The sequence below is a fragment of the Lutra lutra genome, chromosome 6, assembly GCF_902655055.1.
Source record: "Lutra lutra chromosome 6, mLutLut1.2, whole genome shotgun sequence".
Classification (NCBI taxonomy): Eukaryota; Metazoa; Chordata; class Mammalia; order Carnivora; family Mustelidae; genus Lutra; species Lutra lutra.
Genome location: NC_062283.1, coordinates 12,102,601 through 12,115,216, shown reverse-complemented (window position 1 = coordinate 12,115,216; position 12,616 = coordinate 12,102,601). Strand labels below are relative to the sequence as shown.

The following is a 12,616-nucleotide window of genomic DNA, read 5'->3' as shown; positions in this document are numbered from 1 at the left end:
TGCCAAAACAGCTCTAGTTTCCATTAGTAATAATGACAATAATAATAGTCACTTTGTGGAGTGCTTTTGTAGTGCTGAGTACTTTGCAGAAAGTATCGCATTTCCTCCTTGCAACAGCACACTGAGGTTGGCATTATTATCCCTGCTTTCCAGACGAGGAAACCAAGGCTCCAAGAAGTTAAACAGTGATCTGTGAGGGCGGCAGTAAGATAGGCACGTTTGGGTTCTCAGCTACCTGCTGTCGTGCTCCGTATGTCTCTTCTGCCTGGGACGCTAGCAAGGCTGAGAGCCTGAAAAATGTTCTTACATTTTTCAAAAGCTCACGGTCCTTCCAGATTCAGTGTATGTAGCACCGCGTCCAGGAAACTCTCTTAAATACCCATCCATCGCCTACCTCTGAACCCCCTTTAACTTGTAGATAGAGTCTATTCCACAAACTGTAGAAATTCGATTCTGCTCTTTATTTTTCAAAATTCAAAATACTGTAGGGGAAAAGAATAAACCATGTAGAGAAAGATCTTAAAAATGCAAATTCCAAGTACCCTACTCAATGATTCCTGACTTGGATTCATTGATTTGTGTCGCTGAGACTTTCTCCTAATTTTATTTAATTTTTAAAAGATTTATTTATTTATTTCCGTGAGAGAGAGAGAGAGAGAGCCCGGGGGTGGGGGGCGTGTAGGAGGTTAGATGACAAGGGAGAGAGCTGAGTGCAGAGCCCTGATCCCATGACACTGAGGTCAGACCCGAGCTGAAACCAGGAGTCAGACACTTAACCAACCAGCTGTGCCACCCAGATGTCCCTCCCCTGATTTTAAATAGAAATAACTCACTGTTTTGGTAGCATGCCCAGGTAGAACTTCCTGAGGCTGTGTGGACCCCCCAATGGTACATCTGTAGCATTTTCTAGAATATCCAATTCCCATGTAGAAGGTCTATCCATGTAGAGCCCACTGTTCCATGGAAATATGATGTGAAAACCAATGCAAGCCATGCATGTCAAAATTGTCACACAATTTTCTAGTCATCAATCTAGGGATGGTAGAGGCTGTGTAGCATTGCTATTACTCTGAGGGCAGAGGAGTTGGTAGAGAGGTGCAGATATGCAGAGCAATAAAACCTTTAACTTGGGGAAGCAAAACCATATTCCAATGAAGCATCAGCAGCACCAGCTACAACACCAGCAGCAGCCATCATGGCCACCAGTACCTGCCAATGGGCATCAACCCAGAAGCTCAAATGAAGGCTTGACTCTTGACCTGAAGAATTTTAGGAAACCAGGAGAGAAGATCTTCATAGCTGGTGGTTTGCGGGCAATCTTTCTCGTGACGTCACTGAGGAGATGAGGAAACTGTTTGAGACAGAAGGGAAGGCAGGCGAAGTCTGCATTCACAGAGCAGAGCTTTGGCGTTATCTGCTTGGGAACAGGAACCGCAGCAGAAATTGCGAGAGCAGAGCTGGACAACATGCCACTCCGTTGAAAGCCGCAGCACGTGTGCTTTGCATGCCCCAGTGCATTCCCTTACAGACCAAAACCTTCCTCAGTATGTTGCCAATGAGCTAGGGGAGGAAGCCTTTTCTGTGTTTGGCCAGATGGAAAAGGCCGTCTGAAGTCATCGTGGGTGATTAAGAAAGGCACTCAGGAAAAGACATTGTTGAACTCGCAGGAAAGCCACCGGTTCGGAAGGTTCTGGACAGGTGCAGTGAAGGTGCTTTCCTGCTAATCACATTTCCCCGGCCCGTGACTGTGGAGCCCATGGACCAGTTGGATGATGAAGAGGACTTCCAGAGAAGCTGGTGATAAAGAACCAGCAATTTCACAAGGAGCAAGAGCAGACGCCCAGATGTGTGCAGCCTGGCTCCTTGGAGTACGAGTATGCCAGGAGCTGGAAGACACTCACTGAGATGGAAAAGCAGCAGGACCAAGCAGACCACAACATCAGGGAAGCTGGTGAGAAGTTGGAGGTGGAGATGGAGGCCACTCACCATGAGCACCAGGTCATGCTAATGAGACGGGATTTGACGAGGCAACAAGAAGAACTTTGGAGGATGGAAATGTTGCACAACCAAGAAGTGCAGAAAGGAAAGCAACTGGAGCTCACACAGGATTTGGAGGGCAGGTGCATGAATAAGAGCTGTGGCAATGGTAAGAAGGATTCAAGGGAACATGTCCTGAGGCAAGAGAACAGGAGACATGGTGGACCAGATGGCTAAGGGAGGTGCTATGGGCATCAACAACAGAGGCGCTGTGCCCCCTGCTGCAGTGCCAGCTGGTACCCCAGCTCCTCCAGGACCTGCCACTACGATGCCAGATGGAACCTTGGGATCGACTCCACCAACCACTGAACCCTTTGGCCAAGTTGCTACAGTGGAAGGAATTGGGGCAATTGGTGGAACCCCTCTTGTGTCCAACCTTGCAGCTCCTGGAGCTGAATTTGCTCCAAACATTGCCAATACTAATAAAAATTCCAGTGTCTGAAGTTTCCCAAAAACCCTAAAAGAAGAACCGCTTTTGGACTAGCCTGACTTCTTCCCTGGAAAATTGTTGGGGATTCCTCCCAGTCGTTAGGCCTTCCTTGCCTCTGCCACTCTAAGGGAGGCTGCTGGAGGCTGAGGATAAAGGAGGGGTGATATTTAACAAATCAGTTCCATGTGGCCTGTCTTTGAACTAATTGATTCTGTGTGGTGCATTCCCGAAGTCTCTGTGATTGTTGAGGGCCTGGGGGGTGGGGGGAACCATGACAAAATGGATCTAGTTAGAGCCCCCATTAATCTTGATTATTCTGTTCTTTGTCCATCCTGTTCTATTTGCTTTCTCATTTTTATAGCCCCCAACCCCAGAGACACTGCCACATACACCACAAAAACACACATCCCCCAATGAACTCAGCTCCGTTGCCCCATTCCTGTGCAGGTGGGATTCAGGCAAATGTCCACAGAGGTCACGGACAACATACGTATGGTTCTGTTATACCCGTTATATTTTCCCTTTGTGTCCTAAGGAAGACATTTTCTCTTAGACATTTTCATTTGAGTGTATCCTTAAAAAATTGTGTGCTAAGTTGCCTCCATCTTTCTTCCTGGGTAAAGACAACCCAGGAATGACCCTTTTGTGTCTATGATATTGGTGTTCTGGATAGGCCTAGGACAATCTTGGGAAAAGGGTTGCTGTGTGCTGCAGGTCAGACAGTAGCTCTTAGCCTTGCCTATCTTAGATAGTTATGCTGTCCTTTTTTAAACTGGCGTGCCAAGTTTGATTTGTCCCTGATATCTTTGGAATTTTTCTGAGAAATGAAACAGTAATACAACATCAACTTATTAAAATACCTTTTACTCCTTAATTTTTTTTCTAGTAATCATATTTTAAAAGGTAAAAAGAAGCAAGTGAGATTAATTTTATTTTATGTAACCCAATATATCCAAAACATTATCATTTCAACTTGTAAAACTCAATATTAAAATTGTTAAGCCATCTTACTTTTTTTTCTTATATCAAGCCTTCAAAATATGGAGTGAAATACACCACATGGAAATTTGCATGAGCCACATGGCAGAGAAGGCAGCTCTAGAATCACCTACAACTTTTTTAGAAGGCTACATTTCTAAGTTCTGTTATTCTGAAAAATATCTTCTTTAAAAACAACAAAACAAGATATATTTTTTTTGACGTGTCTTTCTTATCCACTGTAAAAAATTGGGAAATGTAGAAAATCACAAAGATGTAGTTTATATCCAGGGTTTTCTTCCTCAGCATAACTAAAAATACATAAATTAGAAAAATTAGAATCATTCTGTTAATGCTATTTTGGAATGTTTTGGCTTAGAAATACAGCCCTTCCCTGTAGTCTTGACCCACGTGTGTTGGTCTTCTAAGTAGATTTTTTAAAAAAGATTTATTTATTTGAGAGGGAGATTGAGAGAGAGAGAGAGAGAGAGAGAGAGAGGAAGAACACACAAGTGGGGGTGGCAGAGGGATAGGGAGAGAAGCAGACTCCCCATTGAGTACAGAGCCTGTTGTGATGTGGGGCTCTCCCCAGGACCCCAAGATCATGACTTAAGCCAAAATCAAGAATCGTATGCTTAACTGACTGAGCCACCAGGCACCCCTCTAAGTAGATTTTTAAACCTGAAAGACAGAGGTCATATTTCATACTATCTCTACATACCTCAGAGACTTAATTGGGTACATGGAACTCACTCGATAAACACTTGAACAGACAAAGAAAATGTTCATTAGTTAACAAATATTTATCGAGTGGGAGTGGCTTCTTAGACCTCTTAGGTAGCAACAAGCTGGATTTGAGGGTTGGCTAACCCCAAGAGGATATCTCACTTTGGCTTGGAATAACCCACTGAACTTGAAGATAAGAACTTGCTACTTATGAGGAGTTAAACATGGGGTGATCCACTCACCTTCTCCTGGCCTCATCTTCCAATGGTTGTAGGTGAGAAATGTGTGCTTGCCTGCCTTATTATTAATTCTCTCAGCTGTGCCAGGGCTATGGGAGAACAAAATGGCATAGTATTCGCAATAGCACTCTGCAAAATAAGGTGTGTTATCATTCCTCCTTATAACCTTGCTACCTGGTGTGAAATGTGCTCTGGATAGGCAAAACCTTCATCCCCAGCCATCAACTGCATCCAGTTCTTGGGACAGTTAGAGGCTCTAGATTGTTAGGATTTCTATTCCTTTTCCATGATTACGTTTTAGTACTATGTAGTTTCTCCCAGAATGTTAACCATATTTACGTTGGTTTCTTGAATTTAGTTTGAGTGGTCACTGCTAGTCCTTAACCCCCTTAAATCATGACTCTCTTATTCAAATTTTTATATACTTTGTGAATATCTTAAGTCATTATTACAGAAAACAATGCAATCTGGTAAGTCCTATAGCTCTTTAATGTCTGAAAGATACATATTTTTTATATCGGAGTTGACAGGTTAAATACAAGATCTCATTTAAACTTGAATTTCAGATAAACAATAAATATGTTTGTAGGATAAGTATGTACCAAATATTACACGGGACATAATTATCCTAAAAACATATACATTATTTATCTGAAATTCAAATTTAGCTGAAGGTCATGTCTGTGTTTTTATTTGCTATTTGGCTGAGAATGGAATTCTTGGGTTACAATATTTTCTTCTCAAAATCTCCTAAGCAACACTGTGGAATCTAATTTTTGTTTTTATTTGGGCAACTTGTCCCTTTTTTCCCTTCCAAATCCATTTGGGGAATTTGCTTTATTTTTGTAGTATTAAATATGTTGACGGACATCTAGGAATTTCAGGCCTTTCATTGAGTCTCTCATAAAGTTTCTACAACTTCTGAAATTATATTGAATATCTGGTGGCTAATCTTCCTGACTTATCTTAAACTTTTCTACCCCTCCTCTTTCTGTCTGAATCTCACCTTTTTGAGGGTACCCATGGTATATCTGTAGCTCTGAATCTGTAAGCCATACAGCACAGTGAGAGAGTTATAGAAATGTTGACTAAGAAATCAAATGAATAAATCAGGGAAGACTATTAGGATTGGCCACACATGTTTCAAAGTCCTACATGCAGGGTAGCTAAGTGAATGCACACTAGTTATTGAACAATATGAAGATAAAGGTAACTCCCCATGACCACAGTTCTCTGACATAGGAACATCCATCCCTGAGAATAAAGGGATGGATGCTGGTTTCAAGGAAAGGGGAGATTAAAGTAGTCTCCATTCCTGGTCAGGAGAGAAGATGTAGAAAAAGATGTAATTAAGAGTTGTGGGCTTAAAAAAAATTGTGGGCTAATAGGCTTTTATTTATTTAGAAGCAGAGTGAAACTCGTGTTTCATTTTGCCACCCTGGCTGAGAGGCCCAGGAGTATGAGAAAGTAATCTTTCCCACTTTATAGTGAATGACAACCAGTTACCCCCACTGTATAGCAGAGCAACATTCCAGCTCTTGAGAGCCGTGGGATTAGGGCCAGACAGACCGCCCCAAGAGAGGGGTGTGAAAGGTGACCAGATTAGGAGGCCATCAGCGTGTTGGGAAGGAGCAAAATGCCCTTTGATGTCAGGCTACAGCCCTGAGTCAGTCCCAGTCTCAGACCTCTAAGACCAAATCATGGGTTGATTTTACTGTGTAGCTCAGCTCTGAGATCTGTATCCTCTGCAGAGTGAAGAGCTCAGCTTTCTTCACTTTATGACCAGCCTCTCCCCCTTTCCATGATTGTAGCAAATAATTCACATGCACCAAGCAGTTCTGTTAAGTTCTGTGAATAAGACTTTTCTTGATCATTTATGCTTTAGCACAAACTCATTTTCTTTCAGGCAATGAAAATGTTCTTTTTAAGAAAGATTTTTAAGTCATCTCTATGCTCAGTGTGGGGCTCAAACTCACAACTGTGAGGTCAAGAGTCACATGCTCCAGCAACAGAGCCAAATGGGCACCCCTTAAAAAGAAATGTTCTTTAAGTGATCAGATCTTAGCTGTTAACCTCAGTCAGACCAAGAGGGATTCTAAATTGGTTCCCTACTGCCTTACATCCCTTCATCAGCTTATCATTTCTTCCATTATGTGAATATCCCATGGTGGCTGGTTTCCCACGAGAGGCTATCCTTTAAGAATTAAGCAATTATAGTAACAATAGATAAGTTCCCAGTTTTCTAGAATTCCATCCCAGAGTTATCTTCTTAAACAGTACTTGAGGGGCAACCTGGGTGGCTCAGATGGTTAAGCATACAACTCTTGATCTCAGCTCAAGTTTTGATCTCAGCTTCATGAGTTCAAGCCCCATGTTGGCCTCCATGCTGGGTGTGGAGTCTACTTAAAAAAATAAAATAAAATAAAAAACCCAAACCTGAACAAAAAAATTGAACTTGATCTCAGCGCCATCTCGTATGCAAAGCCATAAACCGAGGAACCCCAAAGATTGCTGGCAACCACCAGAAACCACTAGGATATTGTTTGCAACCCTGGGAAAGTCCCAAAACCCTCTTATGATTAGAAAGATGGAGGGACTTTAAGGCCCCAGAGCAAAAGGTCTCCCACTCTTAGGGCTGTGTCACCCCCCTTCCTGATAAATTAAGATTAATAATAAAGATTAATATCATTATTAATGATAAATTAAGACCTTGAGCAGCACCACTGCCAGTTTGTGAATTTGAGTATGGGAAAGACACACAGGGGCTCTCCTGTAGGCCTGTGTGTGTATGTAGGTCTATCTGCAGGCATGTAATATAACATGGATAACTATGAGTTAAAATTCACGTCAATGGGCGACACAACCGGAGAAACTATATCAGATCCAGTATGGCATCTTTTATCTTGCCTCTAGACATCTGCCTTCATTAGAACCCAAGTCTTGGCATTTCTAAGCATCTATTAAAACTCTAGCTGTTCTTGAATTAAGAGGTTTGTCCTGGAGAGAACAACAAGGAAGGCGCCAGTGCCTGCCAGCTTGAAGACGTCTGGCAACATTTAGGAGAACTTATAGTGGTGTAGGGCAAAGAGGCTATATCTGACTCATGGGACTAAGTCTTACCTAGTGTGGAACATCATTTAAAGTGTAATATTTTACCATGCAATTCCAGGTCATGGAGGACCCATTGTTCTATGCCTGCTGACTGGAGGGGCATGGCCTCGCTGTTAATGACTCCATGAATATGCATGACGGGAGGTCAAGCAGATGGCTCTGACATTAAGAAGAGATAAAATTCATCGTTAATGGATTTGACCATAACTACGGTAAGCAGGCACCCCAAAGTAACATAAATACACATGATAAAATATGTGTAGATGAGTTTTGAGATTCCCTCACCTTGTTAAGTGGAGTAAGTAATTTGCTACTTGATCAGAAATGGGAGAGAATGTATGCATTATCCATGGCCCCAGACCTCTTTAATGTTGACCGTTCCCTCTCTTCCCTTCCATTCCCCATGATTGATTCTGTTGAGTTACACTTTACAGTAATTGAGGAGCAGAAAACTGCTCAATTTTGGGGAAACAACACTTGGGTTTTTTTTTTATTCTAGGAATTCTTGCAGATGGTACTGGAGAATCCTTTCAAAACCAGGAATGTGGATGATCCTGGCAAAGTCAATTCTTGAAACTAGAACTTGAACAGGGAAGAGACTGGTCAGGCTCAGAGAAAGCAGCTGGGCCTGGTGTTGTCCAGAAAAGGTCATCATAGTGATTGGAAGAGAAGGCTGGGCTGAAGGGAAATGCTAGGTAGCATCTGATGTCTGGGCAGGAGGCCTTGTACACAAAGCAAGTTCTGGATATGCAGGTTGGGTTTGGAATACTGAAATGCGACTGGGCACAAGGTGGAAACTAAACTGCCTAGGCTTGTTTCTGTAGCAGAGGACACCCACTGACATGAGGGGGGAAGATCTGGTGAAGAAAAGCAAGGCCCTTCAGGGGACCCAAAGATATCTAGGTGAGAAACCGGGCATGCAAAGTGCATCAGGAACCCAGATGATAAATGGTGGGGTGGCAGAGAGGCAGAGTCAGACAGGAAATGCTTGTGTTCCAGGAACAGTGTGCAGACATGGCATGCCTAGCTGGGGGGACAGAACCCTAGGACACAGAAACTGAGAAGACTCAGCAGCAAGATTATAATAATACCAATAATGACCACATAAGCAAACATGAATAACCACAGTTAACACGTACTGAGTAATTACCATGTGCTGGCCTAAGTGCTCGATCCTTCCATATATGGAGGCCGAGAGAGACAAAGTGCATGGTCAAGGTGACACAGGGCCAAGTGGCAGAGCTGGGATTTGAACGCAGGTTTGTTTCATTCCCGAGCCTGTGATCTTCCTCTCTTCGGATGGCTCCTCATAGACTGCTTCCCTAAGGGTCTGGGAAGACCTGGCATACAGGTCAACATCAAAAGCAAATCAGTGCTATTCCCAAAATGAACATAAACATCAAGCTGGCTTCTAGAAAAAAGACTGTAACCTAAAAAAAAACAAAAACAAAAAACCCCGAAAAGTCATATCTTTCCACCATGCTCAACATGGGGGAAGATCTTTATAGAAATCTATTTCTGTTTTGAGGGTATACATAAAGCAATTAAAATATGAAGCAAGATACTGCTGGGGACTATGTGAGATGGGTTGTGGGTTGAACTGAGTCCTCCTAATCCCCAGTAAACTGTGAATGTGATCTTATTTGGAAATAGGGCTTTTACAGATACAGTCAAGTTAAGATGAGGTTTTAATGAAGTAGGACAGGCCCCAAATCCAAAGACATGTCCTTATGAGAGAGATTTGGGAGCATGCAGAATCATAGAGGGGAAGGCTGTGCGAAAGGGAGGCTGACATGGCAGTTATGTTGCCATAAACCAAGGAACCCCAAAGATTGCTAGCAACCACCAGAAGGTAGAAGATTCCAGAACATATTCTTCCCTGGAGACTTCAGAGGGAACAGGGTGCTGCTGGCACCTTGACTTCAGAAATGTGAGAGAATAAACTTTGGTCGTTTTAGCCATTTAGCTTGTTGTCATTTGTTACTGCCCTCCCGACAGGCAGGGGTGACTTGATAAAATCTTGTTTTCCTTTTAAGATTTTTATTTATTTGCGAAAGAGAGAAAACAAGCAAGGGGAGGTGGTAAAGGGAGACAGAGAGGGAGAAGCAGACTCCCTGCTGAGCAGGGAGCCTGACGTGGGGCTCGATCCCAGGATCCTGAGATCACAACCTGAGCCAAAGCAGATGCTTAACACACTGAGCCACCCAGGCACCTCAATAAAATCTTGAAAGTAATTAAAAAATTTATCAAAGCCTTAAACATTTATATTCTTAATATTCTTATATTCTTATATTTCTTTTCTTTCTTTTATTTATTTATTTATTTATTTTTTTTTTAGAGAGAGAGAGAGGGAGCGCACATGGTGTGGGAAGGGGCAGAGGGAGAGAGAGAGAAAGAGAGAGAATCTCAAGCAAACTCCTGGCTGAGCACAGAGCCAGACACAGGCCTGGATCTCAAGATCCTGACATCACGACCTGAGCCAAAACCAAGAGTTGGATGCTTAACGGACTGGGCCACCCAGGCACCCCAGGATTTCTATTTCTAATAATCTATCCTAAAATATTTATAGAGTGAGTTGCAGAAAAGCTTTATTCATAATTAGTTGTTGCATTACATTTATCTTACAAAAGGAAACCACCTAGTCGCAAATAAGGAAGAATGATTAAGTAGATTATGGTATATCCGTAGGGGAAAAATACTATACAACCATTAAGACATTTTTAAAAGTTTTTAATGATGTGGGAAAACATGTTTTACAATGTTAAATGAAAAAAATCAAGAAATAGAATATTCCATTTGATACCATTGTTATTCCATTAAAATATGCACAGGGAGAAACCAGAAGGTTATATGTCAAAAGATTAATAGTGACTATCTCTGGTTTTGGGGACCATGGGTGACATTTTCTATGGATTTTGGTATTTTGAAAATTATCTATAATAAGCATATATTAGTTTGTATAATGAGAAAAAAGAGTTTGTAAAGAAAACTTACAGGAATTGTTACTCGAGGGTTAAAAAGGAAGTGTCAACCGAAAAGTCACCTGCAAAGAAAGAAAATGTGTCTTTCTTATTTACAGTGACGATAAATAGAGGGAAATGTTTTTTTTTATTATTTTATTTATTTATGTGACTGAAAGAGAGAGAGAGAACAAGCAGAGGGAGTGGCAGGCAGATGGAGTGGGAGAAGCAGGCTCCCTGCTGAGCAGGAAGCCAGACATAGGGCTCAATCTTAGGACCCTGAGATCATGACCTGAGCCAAAGACAGGCCCTTAACTGACTGAGCCACCGAGGCGCCTCAGGGTAAATGGTTTTTAATGCCAACAATGTAATGTTGCTTCTGATTACTTGGAGGTTTATAGTACCTTACAGGATTTATAACCTGCAAAACGTTTTCATCCAACGTGTTATCTCATTTGATGGTTATTTTTAAAAATGTTCTTTGATGAATTGAAAAGACAAGGTATGGTTATTATACTGATTTTCTGGAGGATGCTGAATCCTGAGATACTGGTAGAATCTGGTCCTCCAGGATCGCAGCTGGCCTCCGGTGACCGTGGTGGGGCCTGGACTCTGCTTCTCACTATTGCAAGCGAGAGCCCTATGCATCCCAGCTCCCCTCTTCTACACAATCAGGGAGATGCACAAAAGGTCCCTTCTGACTCTAAAATTCTAGGATCCTAAAGTCCATGCGGTCTTAAGAGATGGAGATCTGTCTCACTAGTCTTTACTTTCATTCCCCAGATTTCTTCCCAAAGATAAGATAATGGTGTAAATTTAAAATGTGCTCTCACGTGCTCCCTCTCCCTCTCCCTCTCCCTCCACTTCTGCTCCAAGCACCAATTCCTGAAATATCCTTTTTTGTCTCTTCATGAATGCTAAGTAAGAGAGCTCCGTGGATGCAAACTTCATATTTTCCCAGCTGACCCCTCTTATACACAGAGGTTCTGGAAACATTGATACCTTCGTATGCCATGACTTATTGATTACAGTGTCTCAGTGACAGGGTCGAGGGCCACCGTGAAATAGACTCCCAGCCTGTCTGCACGCTCTCTCGAACCTGACAGCTTCTCATCCGACACACGCTCCCCTCCTCTGCCCGCCTCCTCTCTTCTGCCTCCTGTTACCCACACAGTATAATCATAAACTTGAAAGACTGGTGCGGAGCTCTACAGGTCAGCTCACCTGGCTCTGGGACGGGGCTGACGGCTCCTAAATCATCCCCAGCTTTCTTCCCTTGTGGAACCCCTCGTCACTTGATAACCAATTCCAGGGCCAGAGGAAAAAGCGTCAGAATATAAAGTAAGGGTTCCACTTTCCACATGCCACTTGTGTTGGAGTATAAATTATAAAGGGCACTTTAATTCTGCGTCCCAGTTTCCAACAGTCCAGGGACCCGACTCTAATGGATTCATCTGAAATTGCATTAGCTCCAGCCCCCGTCATTCCCGCTCTGTTTCACAGGCTTGCCTGGAGGAGGCTGATAAATTGAGTCCCGCCAATCAGATCACCCGGTTGCCTTGGGGAAAGCTTTGAGGGCTTCTCTCCAACGTTGGTATCCATTCATAAACATCTATTAAGTGCTTACGAAGTGCAAGCCATAATCTGTGGCTGTTGCTTTTCTGTCCTCCCTTCCTCCTTCCCTTCCATCTTTGCTTGGAAAGTGTTGTTTGAGCCCCTACTTAGAGTGTGACAGATGCAGGGGAGATACAATGACAAATTACAGACAGTTACTGCCAAGGAGGAGCTCACAGTCGGTGGGGGCGGAGCGGGGGAGGCAGGCATAAATAAAGATGAGGCAGCATGGTAGGGAGGGGGGAATCGGCGCTCAGCTCCCCCCCCCCCCCCCCCGTGTGAATTCCGGCTCTGGCCCTCTTTAGACCTGTGGTCTTGTGACAGGACCTGTCACTTCTTGGAGCTATTTCCTTACGTGTAAAATAGAGGGAGGTATCCCCCTCACCAAAGGTGGGCATGAAGATTAAATAACGTCATGTATGTAAAGCATCTAATAAAAAAATCTGGGTCATACCACGTATCAGTAAATATTGGTTTCCTTCTCTCCCAGATAATTGTTAATGTGACATGGCAAGTGTTAG

At 42.9% G+C, this 12,616-nt stretch overlaps 1 long non-coding RNA gene and 1 pseudogene across 1 annotated transcript; one reads left to right on the top strand and one right to left on the bottom strand.

Annotated features, from left to right (window-relative positions):
• The first annotated feature begins 1,103 nt into the window (after positions 1 to 1,103).
• Positions 1,104 to 2,479, top strand: LOC125101532 (non-POU domain-containing octamer-binding protein-like; annotated as a pseudogene).
• Positions 2,480 to 3,423: 944 nt separating this feature from the next.
• Positions 3,424 to 6,599, bottom strand: LOC125102823 (uncharacterized). The gene is made up of 3 exons (XR_007128205.1): positions 6,531 to 6,599; positions 5,417 to 5,455; positions 3,424 to 3,756 (listed from the first exon to the last, which is right to left on the bottom strand). It is a non-coding gene; the product is annotated as an uncharacterized LOC125102823 (long non-coding RNA).
• Between the last annotated feature and the right edge of the window lie 6,017 nt (positions 6,600 to 12,616).